At 35.9% G+C, this 15,724-nt stretch overlaps 1 long non-coding RNA gene across 2 annotated transcripts; it reads right to left on the bottom strand.

Annotated features, from left to right (window-relative positions):
- Positions 1-1,146: 1,146 nt before the first annotated feature.
- Positions 1,147-3,819, bottom strand: LOC114077959. 2 transcript variants are annotated; one of them, XR_003579342.1, is made up of 4 exons: positions 3,637-3,819; positions 3,044-3,098; positions 1,853-2,121; positions 1,147-1,713 (listed from the first exon to the last, which is right to left on the bottom strand). It is a non-coding gene; the product is annotated as an uncharacterized LOC114077959 (long non-coding RNA). The 2 variants fall into 2 exon arrangements; XR_003579343.1 differs by lacking the exon at positions 3,044-3,098.
- Positions 3,820-15,724: the final 11,905 nt, after the last annotated feature.

Raw genomic sequence — 15,724 nt, 5'->3', positions numbered from 1 at the left:
TTCCAACGGTATTATTTCAAAAAATATAAATAATTATTTTAATTACCGGACCTGAACGGGACCAGGACCAGAACCAAAATTTACCAGATCGGGACTAACCATTAAAGTCTGGTTTTCGTCCCGCTACCTGTCCCGGACCCTGTCCCTACCGGGACTAACTGGAACGGGACCGGTTCCAGACAGTCGCAATTTCGTTGCAACCCTCAGGTGAGATACGTAGGCAACCCTTTTTGGGTTTAGTATATTTTTTTTGAAAGTAAAAAATTATATAGTTTGTGCATATTTTCAAAGACATATTTGCACAAACCACGCGAATCTAATTCTCCTCTTGGTGAGATACGTAGAAAACCCTTCTTGGGTTTGATATTCATTCTTTTAAATTAAAAAAATAGTCAAATAGTTTGTTTATTTTTTCAAAGTCATATCTGCATAAACTATGCACACATGATTCTCATCTGGATGAGATATACATAAGCAACCGTTTTTGAATTTGGCATTTATTACGTCGAAAAAAAACATTGTGTACATATTATAAGAGTCATGTCTTCAGCTCAAATGAGACAAATGGAGTTAGGAGCATGTAAAAGTATTCAATATGATGAAAATGACTGACTTTGTGGTAAATCATGAATTCTTGTGGTACCTCTTATTTGTACCTTTGTGATTCTTGAAAATTATCTTGCATACATTCAAGATAAGAATAAATCCAACCTCATGATTTCATGTGAATGGTGCGGAGAGCTTTTAGATCGAAATTCAATTGCATCGCACTGTTGATCTAGAACTTGACTCAAATGTTATCGAAACAAAATTCTGAGTAATGCTATGTTTGGGAAGGAATTGTAGACCTTTTTCATCCCGATTGTGCCTTTCAAAACCTACTCAATGATTGTGATCCCTTATTTTTCTCACTTTGAGCCTAAAGTATTTTATTTGGACAACCACATTTTAGCCATTACCTTTTTAAGTGTTTATATGCACTATCCTTTTCTTGGCCCAACCTACTTGAGTTCACCAAGAGTATGCATATTATAAGAGAAGATCCATGTTTGAAGTTCCCCTAAGCAAAATATATTGAGTCTTCCAAAGTCAAGGAAAGAAAAATGACTTCTAAAGAAAGAAAAAGATATAAAAAAAGATTGAAAGAAATAAAGAAAGCCAAAAGTTCACAAAGATGCTATCTCCTGCAAGTTGAGATTTTCCAAAAGTTCTAATTGGAACAAAATTTTTTAGGGAGACCTCAAAAGTTGCAGCAAATAGTGTCAGAAGCTTGATTTTCAACTTCAAATGATCCATCATCGCTTGAAGTTCAAAGTCAACTTGCAAATCTTCAGGATTGTTATGACGAGCCAACAACTCCCCTCGTACAAATTTGTCAACCCCCAAACCTAGGTGAGGTGGACAAGTACCTTATGAACATATGCTTTACAAGTAATCTATGATAGGAAAGTAAACTACTATGCAAATTACTGATGAAGCTTCATATACAACACCTTTTGACTAGCTGAACTGCTATATGTGACAAGTGAAACTATGAATACAGATGATAACTTTACAATGTCTACAAAGCCGCTACTGGAATCCATGATGGTACCACTATGAAAATACGCATAGTAAAGACTCGGCAAAGCCCCAAATCAACCTGGAGCTCACCAACATCCGCTGAGTATACTGTGCTTCTATTGGGAAAATCTACTAGTTCAGTACTTGTACCTGCAGCATGAAATGCAGTGTCCCCAATAAGGGACGTCAGTACGAAAGAATATACTGAATATGCAAGGCATAATACAACTATATGTAACATGAGAGCTCAAGTGAAACCAAATACCAATAGATAAGGATTAGAGACAACCTTTGCTTTGTACTTGTGGAATCGTGCATGTTACATTCTTTTCTTTACTTTTCTGTTCTTTATAACCTTTATACAACATATGATACAAATGACCCCTAGGACGCTGTCCTCATAATTCTACAAATTGGGATCGGCCCATGCTAGGCTTTCGCCCTTGAGCTGCAACCCTTCCATACCAATCGAGATCGGCACATGATAGGATTTCGCCCCTAAGTTGTCACCCTTCCATACCAATCGGGATCGTCCCATGCTAGGATTTTTCCCCTGAGCTGCCACACATAATCATACTGATTACTTCACTTAGATTCTTTCATCTTTGAGATTGTTGTTTATCAGTTCATAACTCTTTTGGGATTGTTATTTAATAAATAATAACTCTTTTGAAATTTTTCTTTTTGATGTTCAAAACTTTTTTGTGATTATTTTTTTGGTGGTCATAATCCTTATTTAAATTTGGAATTGCGAACCAGTAGTTAAAGACATATGAATATGGATGTACGTTAATAACAATGACATGGGAAGCAAATGTGACTTGAACGTAGTACTTAGGAGCTTATATGACTCGGTAAGAATTTTAACATCACAAATTGAAGCACATCCAGTGAAGAAAATTGAACATTCAGCCAAGAGATTTTAACTCTATATGATACAAATACAAGATGTTCATGCATGTGGAACCAAGGGGGAAATAGGGAAAATTCAACTAAAGGACAAATACATATTCCAAGTAAGTACATATAAACGTATAATTGAGCAAGTAGAGATCATGTGAGGTAACATTATTGTCTAACACAATGGGAGTGATAACAAGAAAGGGAACATATGAACGTGTGACAAGATGACATATCTATAAACAATTAAAGCAAGTTGGCAAGATATGGGCAGATCGTATATCCATCCTATAAACATATGTACCATGTGTAATCTAGGATAACTTTGACTTATATAATGGAAATACGTGCTAGGGGTACTTTTACAATAAAACGAGTTTAAACAAGCATGCTAAAACTTGGTAGAGTAAACACACACATTTAGTAACAAACTCATATTAGAGTACGCACTTCAATGCTCTTGGGAGTAGGAACTGCAACTATGGATCAAACACTGCCAAGGGCACTTAGAAAGCTTACTTTTTGTAATGCATGTTTTGGATTCATGCAAAGAAATAGGAAATCAAATAGCCTTACATACATTGCTATACAATTCAAAATGTATGACTTAAGCTCCTTCTCTTCAGATCACTAATCTACAATAAAATAAGTTGTAAGACTAGTATTAGTAGGTAATAAATCAATTTGAGCCGCTTGATCACACCTAAATAATAACGAAGCAAGATGCAATCTGTCTAGCCAGTGTTTTCTTTCCTTCCCTATCCCTTTAATCGCGTCTATATACTATAAAACCTTCGTATCAGGTCCTCCCCAAAACTCCATGCGATATTTAAGACCTTTAACGTCTCCTATAACTTCCCCGCACATCTAGTCATATCCCTTATCATAACATACATAAAATAATATTTGAACATAATAATGTAATAGAAGCAATATGAATCATGGTTTCTGATCACCAACACTTGAAGAGCTAACATTACTTTTAAAGTGCTCAAACAAGCTCCTAGCTTAACTTAAAGAGGACTCCCCACCATAACTGTCCCAACATGCACTAATCACCAGAACATCCTCCCCAAAATTCACCATGTAAAAGTAGCAATTTCCAACTCACTAACACATAACAAGTGTCCTAATTAAGTCAAGCACAAGAGGGAGAAAATTGCAGTAGCTTACCTTGCTGGACATAACTATCACTTGCTAAGACTTTAATTCTTCAAGGTAAAGGTTGTCCTCCTTAACTTGTCTTAAATTATACCTTAGAATAGCTTGAAATGCCTATTATTCAAGAACCCTAATGATATTTAATTGTTGCTGTATGAATCTAAGGGAGAGAAGAGAGAAAACTCTAGAAATCATATTTTTTTGTCAAAGTAATAATGGCTTGAAAAAGCTGATATCAATCTCTTTTAATGGGACCTGCTTTGGCCGACTTTCTCACTCATTTTGGGCCATAATATTTCAAGTAGGTGACCCACCTACTTGGACTTTTCATTTGGACTTTCTGGATTTAAGAACATTGGCCCTTTTGCCACCTTTCATGTACTTCATTTGCAGCCAACAAGTGTCTATAATTTGGGCTACACATTTAAGTAGGTGATGCACCTAGTTTTCCATTAAAATTATTTCTTGTGGGATTGGGAAGATTGGGACTTGGCTGTCCATTTTCCTCTTATTCTTTTATTCAACTTGGGCTAAATTAATGCAAATAGGTGTAGTGTACTTGGCCTAATAACACAGTCAAAAAAATCATATTTTTTTGTCAAAGTAATAATGGCTTGAAAAAGCTGATATCATCTCTTTTAATGGGACCTGCTTTGGCCGACTTTCTCACATTTTGGGCCATAATATTTCAAGTAGGTGACCCACCTACTTGGACTTTTCATTTGGACTTTCTGGATTTAAGAACATTGGCCCTTTTGCCACCTTTCATGTACTTCATTTGCAGCCAACAAGTGTCTATAATTTGGGCCACACATTTAAGTAGGTGATGCACCTAGTTTTCCATTAAAATTATTTCTTGTGGGATTGGGAAGATTGGGACTTGGCTGTCCATTTTCCTCTTATTCTTCTATTCAACTTGGGCTAAATTAATACAAATAAGTGTAGTGTACTTGGCCCAATAACACAGTCAAAAGAGTCTTAGTAGGTGATGTACCTACTTTGTCTGGTCAATAAGTCAAAGTAGGTGATGCACCTACTTGTCACCTACTAGATTAGTGAAGTCAAGCAAGCACCTCAATATTTTATTTCATATCTAGACCTTAATAACTTTAACATAACTTAGAACTTATATACACTAAGTCACTTTATACTTTAAACTCAAATACCACCTTATGATCTAAAGTTTAAATACTTCCATCGACATCAACTTAATTGGATCACATCAAAATATATGGACAGTTCACTTTAAATCTATTATATTGCCACTAGTTGCCTATAAAACCAAATCCATAACTATACCACAAGGCAGTTAATAAGAATTATATAAATAAGACTAGTACACGTAGAATACGGGGTGTGACATCCTCCCCTTTTTATGATCATTCGTCCTCGAATGATAGGTGCACCTAGTAGTTTAGTTAATCTTTGAATTTCATATAGAGATTTGCGAGAATCCCCATTGTAAATAGGAAGGACTATCTACAATCCATAGACTAACCTAAAATATGTATAGACAAATCTAGCATGACGTCTCGATAGATATGATTCATGAAATAGTACTATGAAAATTAAACCCCTTCTTTACCATGTAATTCACTAAAGATATACATGTAGGACTCATACAAATAAGGACTGTAATATACCTAAATACACGACACGCAAATGACACAACAAATGAACAAATTCTAGTAGGATTCATGATCATATAAGGGGACCACATGATCTTAGATCCTTATGTTGATGTTTAGAATGAGGAGGGTTACTTAGTATCTCTCTACCATGTTCTATTCCGAAGTATCTTATGTTATATTCTATTCCTTCACTAATACTTATGGTTACACATTCTGAGCTTAGCTTCCGGGCCTTAACAGTTAAGAATAACTATAGTATCTCCCAATTTTTTTGTATATGAACAGACACATAAAATCGTAGACTATCGGGGCAAAATTTTCCTTTCTCTTTTATTTCATGACGCTTTTCAGAGGTGAGTCTTTAAGAACTCATAGTTGTTAATATAAATCTAAGTTTTGTGCCGCTCCTGCCAATAGGGTATTATGATAAGTTATTTATCTATGGTTTATTAAGTTTACATATATACCCAACCTTTTCTTGTCAAAATCTTCACTACATAATGATACAAGAATATATATTCCCAAATTGTTCAAAACTCAAATCAATAAGCATAGAGAGGGTCATAATATACAGATGAATAAGTCACGTTGGGCATCGAACATAGGTAGACTAGCCCAAAAGGGAGAGCGCAAGGTATACGGACATTAAGTTATAGAAATACATGTGTAGGCGTGCATATGAGTTGTAGGGTAGCGTGTGAGAGAATGAACTATAGAATGTAGGAATGGACTAGAGGAGCACATGATGCATGAGTACATAAGCTAAGATATATAGTACATATGACATGTAGACATATAAGAAAATGAACTACGAAAGACAAATCACATTGAGCAAGTGCATTGTATTGCATGGATAGGTGTACTAACATGTCAATGAGCACATATATGAAATATGATCAAGTGAGCACATAACACGTGGCCAGAAAAGCTATAAGGCCTGAAATGTTTAAGCAAGTAGGCTACTTGGTATGCAAAATATATAGAAACGGTCATATGATTAATTAACATGCATTACCCGTACAATATGGACAAATGGCATGTGGGAAGTAACCAATGCAATAAATAACATGCAAGGAAAAGTTCCTATGAGAACATCAATAAACAAGGGTGCTTTGAAGCGGATAACTCTTGCATGTACTCATTCCATGACGTTATTTAACCTGTGAGAAGGCAATCCACAAAGGGAAAATGACATACAAATAGATAAGTTATAGAACATCCAGCATGTATAATTATATAACAAATCACCTTTGGAAACTACAATATAGATTATAGAATCACTCTATAGTACTAAGGTAAACACACTGTCTTAAGCGTTTAAGTTACAGGTGGGATAGTTCTGGTCATATTCCTAACTCGCCTCAAAACATATACAATTGATATCCCATCTACTCCCTCCAATCTCCTAAGAATTCTTATTAGTGTTCTGCTATTGGGACTGGGCTTCCGTCTAGGTCAATATAAATAGTACACTCAAGATGGAAAAAGAAAATCCTCAAAAAAAAATAATTCATCTTTTAGAGTAGGAGGCCGAGGTCAATTTTGCGTTCATGACTAGCTTGTGTTATATCACACTCAATGCCTGATGCCCTTTGAAGGTTGAAAAAGAAAATAAATAGTGAATCTTGAACGCACCATGAAATATGAACTCTACTAACATGTAAATGTCAGGTACCTATAAAGTTATATCATGATTCATAACGTGTTAGAGTCAGCCAATTTGGGCTTAACTAGATAGGTCTGGCCATACTAAAAAATTTCTTCCCTTTTTTCATAATAAGTAAGGGTGCTCCGACTCTTTTCCCATGCAAGATAGCAAATAAGAACAACTAGCAATATGCATATGATCAATTTTTTTCATTTCCCTTAACTGGACAAGGACTGATGAGTTACCGTAGGCATATATAAAATGAAACCTGTAATATCTCTAATCAATTTGATGGAAGTCCATACATATGTGTAATGTTTTACTTCTATTTGTACTAAAGATGTGGATGAACTAGGTCCATCTTATATCTAGGTAACATTAAATTCACCTCCTTTTTTCTTGTTGTTATCAAGACTAAATATCAAAACTTGAATCGATACTAAATTGACTTCTCTATGTGACAAAGGTTCACAAAATTGTTCCTAGTGCGCCATTATAACTTGTTAGCGTTGAAGAGTTGATAACATTTTCTTACCGCATACACTTTCACAATCACTCTCTCAAAACCTTCTATGTAACTCCTATAGCATCCTCATATCACCCCTACTCCTATGTTTAGGCAATTTGACATATTCCATCTCTTTCTAATGAGAAGTTGTTTGTACATATTCAGCCTGTGTAATTTAAGCTTCATTCTCACAAGCTTCCGATCTAACAAGTAACTTTTTATCAAAACTGGCAGCTTCATGTACTAGATTCCATTATGTTCAACCAACTAAATATAACTTAGTTCTAACCAATTAACTTTCTTTTCGTTATCCTTACCCTTTACGCACATACTAATTCTTTATAGCCAACACATAGATCATAAAAGAAACCACCACACATATATCATTTGCAGCAATTGTCACTCTTATCCCTAAGTTTTATAATCATGAAAAGAATACAAATGTTATTAGTACTTATTTAGAGTTGTTGGCCCATACCATATAAATGCCAAACATTAACATACTCGGGAGGACATACGGTGAGAATAGACTTTGTCAGCCAATTAGGGGTATCTGTAGTAAAACTATTGCACTGATATATCCACCTATAAAATTGTGCCACAGGCTTCTTTGAACTAAAAGAAAATAAGACACAAGTCGCAATAAACACAAAATGGTCAAGAGTAAAATGTTGATTGTTCATATGTGTGAAAGTGATTAGGCATTTTGTACACGTTCTCTTTTAAAGAATCTTTTCTCAAGGTTTCTTGACTATGTCACTAGATAAGGTGACATTGTGTCTACTAATTGTTTATTTTCATGTACATGAACAGGTGAAAGCATTGAGGCGATCACACTTTCAAGACAATAACCAAGCCATCCACCTCGTTACAATTGGACAATCACCCAACCATTTACTTTGTTACAATTGGATAATCATTGATACATCCACATCGTTATAGTTGGACAATTATCGAGCCATCCACCTCATTATAGTTGGACAATTATCGAGCCATCCACCTCATTATAGTTGGACAATCATGAGCCATCCACCTCGTTACTGTGGAAAATCATTGAGTAATTTATAATTGCATTTTTCATTTGCCAAGAGGGCCATTGCATTTTCATTCACCAAAAAGGCAATTACATTTAAGTCACATCTATTCGTAGGTGAAGGGTGTGCACCCTATCTATTCAACGTTCAAGTCGGTGGAAACTTGCGTTGAAAGATATTTGAATTTACTTTACATCTATCTAGATGTGGAAGGTGTGCACTCTATATCATCAACGTTCAAGTCAAAGGAAACTTGAGTTGATATATATTTGCAGTTAAGTCGCATCTATTCGAAGGTGAAGGATGTGCACCTTATCTATTCAACGTTCAAGTCAAAGGAAACTCCGTTGAAACATATTTTCATTTAAGTCGCATCTATTCGAAGGTGAAGGATGTGAGCCCTATCTATTCAATGTTTAAGTTGAAGGAAACTTGCGTTGAAAGATATTTACATTTTTAAGTCGCATCTATTTGGAGTTGAAGGATATGCACCTTTTCTATTCGCGTTCAAGTCGGTGGAAACTTGCGTTAAAAGATATATGAATTTAAGTCACATCTATTCGGAGGTGAAGGATGTGCAACCTATCTATTCCATGTTCATGTCGGAGGAGACTTGCGTTGTAAAATTTTTTAGTCGTCCTACCGATGGACATACACTTAAAGTCATACAGATAGATCATTTTTTTCATTTGTCCTACCGATGGACATACATTATCCTACCGATGGATAATCATTTTCATTCATCCTACCGATTGACATACATTTAAAATCCTACAGATGGATCATACGTTTCATTCGTCCTACTGATGGACATACACTCAAAATCCTACCGATTAATCATTTTTCATTCGTTATACCGATGGAAATACATTCAAGATCCTACTGATGGATCATCTTATTTCATACGTTCTACCAATCGACATACATTCAAAATCCTATAGATGGATCATCTTTTTTCATTCGTCCTACTAATGGACATACATTCAGAATCTCTCGATAGATCATCTTTTTTCATTCGTCATACCTATTGACGTGCATTTAAAATCTTACCGATGGATCATCTCTTTTCATTCGTCCTACCAATGGATCATTTTTTCCGTTCGTCCTACCGGTGGACATATATTCAAAATTCTACTGATGCTTCATCATCTTCATTCGTCCTACCGATGGGCATGCATTTTTATCCTACCAATAGATTATCTTCATTTGTCGTATCGTAAGAGATGCTACCTTTTTCACTGTAATTTGTCCCTACCAATGAGTTTCATCTTTGTATTTTTGAGAACATCCAAGAGGTTGCATTTTCAGTTGAGCCTTGAGCCATAGGTGCGGATTGCATCAACAAGGATGCAACACAATGTGAAATCTTCTAGAGGCAAGTCCGGAATCGAATTACACCACATTCCAACCACACTTCTATATAAAGGTCATGTGTTTGGCAAAAATCGAGTTTGTCAATTTTCGTTGTCCATGATTTCTTTCATCAAATCATATCGAATGAAAGGGACAACTGTTGACACCCAATTTTGGCTAATATTTTCAAAATTCGTAATTTTAAGCTTTATTTATTTAATAGTTCAAATTAAAATTTGTATAATTTTAAATAAATTTATCGATAACTATCTTAATTTATCAAATTTATTATTTTTTAATCAGTTGATTATAAAATTGCATTTTTATACGTTATTAGTTACTTTCATTATATTTTTTAATATTTGTTTTTATATTTTAATGTTCAATTTGATATTTTACCCATTCTACAAATTTATGCAAATACGAATAGAATTCACGTACATAGATTGATCAATTATTTTGGCCCACAATCCTAAGACCACGAGTTGAGCCCGTTATGTAACACTCTCTATTTAACTAATGGCCTAACCCATCGTTGCCCCCTAAAATTGACACTAATTCTCACTTAGACAGTCCAAGTACGCTTTGTTCATTTTAGACACCTCATGTGATGTCCCACTAAGTCATTTTGACACTTTTTGCAGAAATGACACAGTGAGTGTGATACATTCCTTACTAGCGCGCGAAGAGATTATGCTTAACCTATTTTTATTTAATCTTTTTCTTATTCTTCCCCATTTTAGCAACCATTTTTCAAAACTTAAGCTCCTTCCATGGAGAAATAGATCTAATAGTGCTAATCCACCAAGAGATTTCAAGCTTACACAACTTTTCTTATTTTGTTGCCATTCTTCCTCCTTGAAATGTTTTGAAAATAATCAAAATATATTTTCTAAAAAGAAAATCTAGAAAATTCTTTTAGGGAACTCTTTGTTTAGATTTGAAGAATTTGATTTCATTTGAATTTATAAGTAAGAGGAATAAGTTTTTGCAAAGAGATTGTGCTTTTGAAAATAATTCTTTCCAAATAGTTAAATTACTATGAAAGTATATTGGAGAAAAACAATATGGGGTAGGGGGTTGTGGAATGTGGAGTAGACAATCTGGTGGGGGAGAAGTTGAGGATCATGGGTGGTGGTGGTGGAGAAGACAACATAGGGCTTGTAAGTGGTTAATTCTTTTTAAAATTATTTGGATTAAAATTGACACATGTCATTAACTCATTGGTATTTTTTGAAAAAACTCAAAATTCATTATTTAAAAATTATTTTCAATATATATGCCACATGTCTTTGATTAACTCGTCATTTCGACACGTCATCGATGAGTGTGTTACACACGCCTTACATATTTGGCTGATTTTACAAAAAGAGTGTCAAAATGACACACCAAAACATGACATGAGATGTCTAAAATGGACAAAGCCTAGTTGAGATGTCTAGGTGAAAGTTAGTGCCAAGTTTAGGGGACCAACGATAGGTTAACTCTTAAGTAATTATTAGATCAAAAATGAAGTGGTGGTGAAAAAATCACCTTTCAAATTCTTTTCTTCTGAAGGTATTATACATCAAACTTCTTGTGTTGGGACTCCACAACAAAACGTAGTAGTATAAAGAAAGCATATACACTTGTTGGAAACACGTAGAGCCTTGTTCTACCAGTCACACCTACTAAAGAAGTTTTTGGGGGGATTGTCTCTTATATGCTACTCACTTAATTAATAGATTTCCCTCTAAAGTTCTAGGTAATACGTCTCCTTATCAAGTGTTGTTTGGAAAAACACCAAATTATGCTCAGCTTAAACCTTTTGGTTGCTTATGTTTTGCTTCCACATTGGCAAGAAATAGAGACAATTAATGCCGAGAAGCTTGCCAGGAGTATTCTTAGGGTACCCTTTCTCTCAGAAAGGATACAAGATCCTTAATATTCAAACATGTCAAGTAATAGTATCTAGAGATGTCAAGTTTTTTGAAACAAATTTTCCATTTTCTCACTCTGCTCCTATGTCTAGATTGTTTCCAGCTATATTCACTTCTACCCAAATTTCACATATTTTCCCTTTACAACAGGACGTCAGTAGCAATTCTGAAACACTAACAAATGATACAAAAGAACACTTAACTGACTCTATTTTTCCAAATAATAGTGAGCTGCCAAGGATGGAATCAAGTCCAGTATAAGTTCAACGCAGATCTACCAGAAAACACAATGCTCCTTCTTATATTTTTGTATATTTGTAATGCAGCGCACTCAGTTATCTCCCCTATCCACCACTAATTCCATTTCATTCTTATTCTTTCAATGCTCTTTCATCACAAAACCAACTAGTTATTACTTCAATATGCAATATTTTTTAACCAAATTTGTACCAAGAGGCAGCACTACATCCAGGTTGGCAACTTGCAACGAACAAAGAACTTGAGGCTCTGAATTCTACTCGAACATGGGAAGTAATCCAATTTCCTTTTTTGAAGAAAGAACTTCCCAGCAAATGGGTAAATAAAGTTAAAGTTAGGTCCAATGGGACATTAGAACGACTAAAAGTAAGGTTGGTAATCAGAGGTGACATACAAAGAGAAGGTATTGATTATACCGAGACATTTCTCCGGTCATGAAAATGACAACTATGATATGTTTATAGTGTATTGCAACAAAGAAGGGATGTAATTTATATCAGCTTGACGTCAACAATGCCTTTCTTCACGGTGATCTAGATGAGGAGGTTTTCACAAAATTTCTTGCAGGTGTTGTTTCCCCATCTCGATCTCATGTTTGTAGACTATGCAAGCATCTCGTCAATGGTATGCACGACTTTCTTCTGCCTTGGGTTCTAGGGGATTCACTTAATCTTTGAATGACTATTCCTTGTTCTCTATATATCTAGTGGAGCTTTAATCACTATGGTTGCAATTTATATCAATCATATCCTGCTAATAGGGAACCACAAAGAAGAAATTGCTGAAATTAAATCATTTCTTGATTTAGAATTTCGTATCAAAAATTTGGGTATAGTAATTATTTCTTGGGAATGGAAATCCTAAATGAACCTGGTGGTCTTGTTGTAACCCAGCGGATGTTTGCAATTGATCTTCTAAATGAATATGACTTCTTAACATCGATCTGTCTCAACTCCGCTCAATCCTACATTAAAATTTTCTTCTGATATTGTAGAATCCAACCGTCTATCGACGACTGTTCGGAAAATTGAATTTCCTAACCCATACACGCCCTAATTTATCTTATACAGTGCAAAATCTGAGTAAATATATGCGAAGTCCTAAGCAAGGTCATCTGCAAGCGGTATTCCATACCCTTCGCTATATCAGAAATGATCTTGGACTGGGGATTTTCTTATCATCTTCACCTTCCTTCCAACTTCGTGGATTTTGTGATGCTGATTGGGCTTTACTCAGACTCTCGGCGATCACTACGCGGGTTCTTTCTAACAATGGGCGACTGTCCCATTTCTTGGAAGTCAACGAACAATAGGTTGTATCACTATCATTAGTGGAGGCTGAATATCACTCTATTCACCGTCTGGTTCCAAAAATTTCATGGGTGGTCCATCTTCTTAATGATCTTTCTGTTTCAATACTTCCAATTGAATAAATATGAATAAAATAACCATGGAGGAGTTAAGTAAGCTAGACCAAGGGTTCGCTTGGGGACTAACAATGGGACTTCGAGTTTTAGCCACACTTAAGGTGTAGGCTCGGGCTGTGACAAACTTCGTATCAGAGCACAAAGTTCAAGAGTCCTAGGGAGTGTATGAAGCTGTGTCTCTAGAGTCCTAGTTATTAATGTGAAGCTCGCCACATCTATAATTAAGAGTCTGGAACATTGAGGAACTATCTCACTTCTTTCACACTCATTTCGTGCGTTAGAGTTTGATTTCTAAAATGTTTACCTCTAATTCGCGCTTGTGCGCGTTTTCAGATTACAATACCTCCACGAAGATCAGTTAGAGGTCGTGTAACTAGAAGGAATGTTGAAGAGCCAGAGTTACCTTATGCACCTGAAGTGCAACCTCAAGGAGAGGTCACCGATATTGATTTCTGTGAGCCTATCCGAATGTTGAGCCAAGTGGTGACTCATCAAGCTGGGCAACATAGAGGAGCTTGACAATAAGAGGCTGATACTTTGAGGATTCGTGAGTTCTTAAGGATAAATCCTTTAAGCTTCCATGGTTCGAACACTATAGAGGACCCATAGAATTTCATTGATAAGTTGAAAAGGTGTTCGAGGTGATGCATGTCGCTGATACTATGAGAGTTGAACTAGCTGCATATCAGATAAAGAATGTTTTTAGGACTTGGTTTGATCAATGGAAATGGGTTAGAGCTGAGGGTGCACCACCTGGGAGTTGGGCATATTTCGAAAAGGTTTTCTTTAGGTGATTCATTCCCTAGGAATTGAATGATGTTAAGGTAAGAGAATTTCATAAACTTAAGCAGGATTCTCTAAGTGTTCATGAATATGGGTTGAAGTTCACCCAGTTATCCCGTTATGCTCCACAGATGATTAAGGACATGAGGAGTAGAATGAGTTTGTTTGTTGCTGATTTGGGTCGTCTATCAAGCAAAGAGGGCAGAGCAACAATGTTGATTGGTGAATTAACTATATCAAGGTTAATGGTTTATGTGCAGCAGGTTGAAGAAGAGAAGCTGAGAGACAGGGAAGAGTTATGAAGTAAGAAAACAAAGACAGGGCATGAGTCAGGGCAGCAGAAGGGAAGTGTAAATCGTTCGTTCTTTCAGAAGAAAAAGGGACCAACACCAGCATCTGCTAGTGCACCTGCACCCAGAAACAAAGGTGAGTACAATGGACAGAATCCACAAAACTTTAGAGCTAGACCAACACAGTCTCAAGGAAGTGTGGCACAAGGAGGTAGTTGGGCTCCTGCATGTGCTAAGTGTGGTAGAACCCACCGAGCTAAATGTCGTGATGAACAATTATGTTGTTTCAAATGTGGGAAAGAGGGTCACTTCATGAAAAAGTGTCCTAAGAATAAGCAAGGTAGTGGAAATTAGGGCAATAGAGCCCACTTTTCATCGGTTTCTCCACAAGAGAGGGATGCACCTAGAGGAGCTACTTCCGATACTGCGGAAGAGCAAACCGCCTCTATGCTATCACGCGTCTTCAAGAGCAAGAGAACTATCCAGATGTTGTCATTGGTATGATCAAAGTCTTTGCTTTTTGATGTTTATGCTTTGCTAGACCCTGAAGCAAGTTTAAATTTTGTAACCCCTTATGTTGCAAATAAGTTTGATGTGATTCCTCAAAGACTTTGTGAGACCTTTTGTATTTCTACACTAGTTGGGGAGTCTATTCTAGCTGAGAAAGTTTATCATGATTGTGTCATTTCTATCAATCACAAAGACACTATGGCTTATTTAATTGAGTAAGACATGGTAGATTTTGATGTCATTCTAGGTATGAGTTGATTCATGCTTGTTATAACTCCATAGGTTGTAGAACTCGAGTTGTCATGTTTCAGATTCCTAATTAGCCATTCATAGAGTGGAGTAGTAGTTCACCAGTGCCTAAGGGTCGTTTTATTTCGTACCTTAAGGCAAGAAAGTTAGTTTTGAAGGTTTGTATCTATAACTTAGTTTGAGTTAATGACTCAAGTGTTGAGGTACCTCCAGTTTATTTAGTTCCAGTAGTCAAAGAGTTCCCAGAAGTGTTTCCAAATGGTCTACGCAGAGTCCCTCTTGAGAGAGAGAGAGACTTCGATATAAAATTTCCTCTAGTTTCTCCTCCTATCGCCATTCTGTCGTACAAAAAAGAACCGACAGATTTAAAAGAGTTGAAAGAGTAGTTAAAAGATCTGTTGGACAAAGGTTTTATTCGACCAAGTGTCTGACCTTGGGGTTCTCCAATTTTTTTTGTGAGAAATAAAGATGGTTCCCTTAGGATATGTATA

This window comes from Solanum pennellii, chromosome 7 (assembly GCF_001406875.1).
Source record: "Solanum pennellii chromosome 7, SPENNV200".
In the NCBI taxonomy this organism is placed as follows: Eukaryota; Viridiplantae; Streptophyta; class Magnoliopsida; order Solanales; family Solanaceae; genus Solanum; species Solanum pennellii.
The sequence above is the reverse complement of the archived record's forward strand: the minus strand, read 5'-3'. Positions and strand labels throughout refer to the sequence as shown.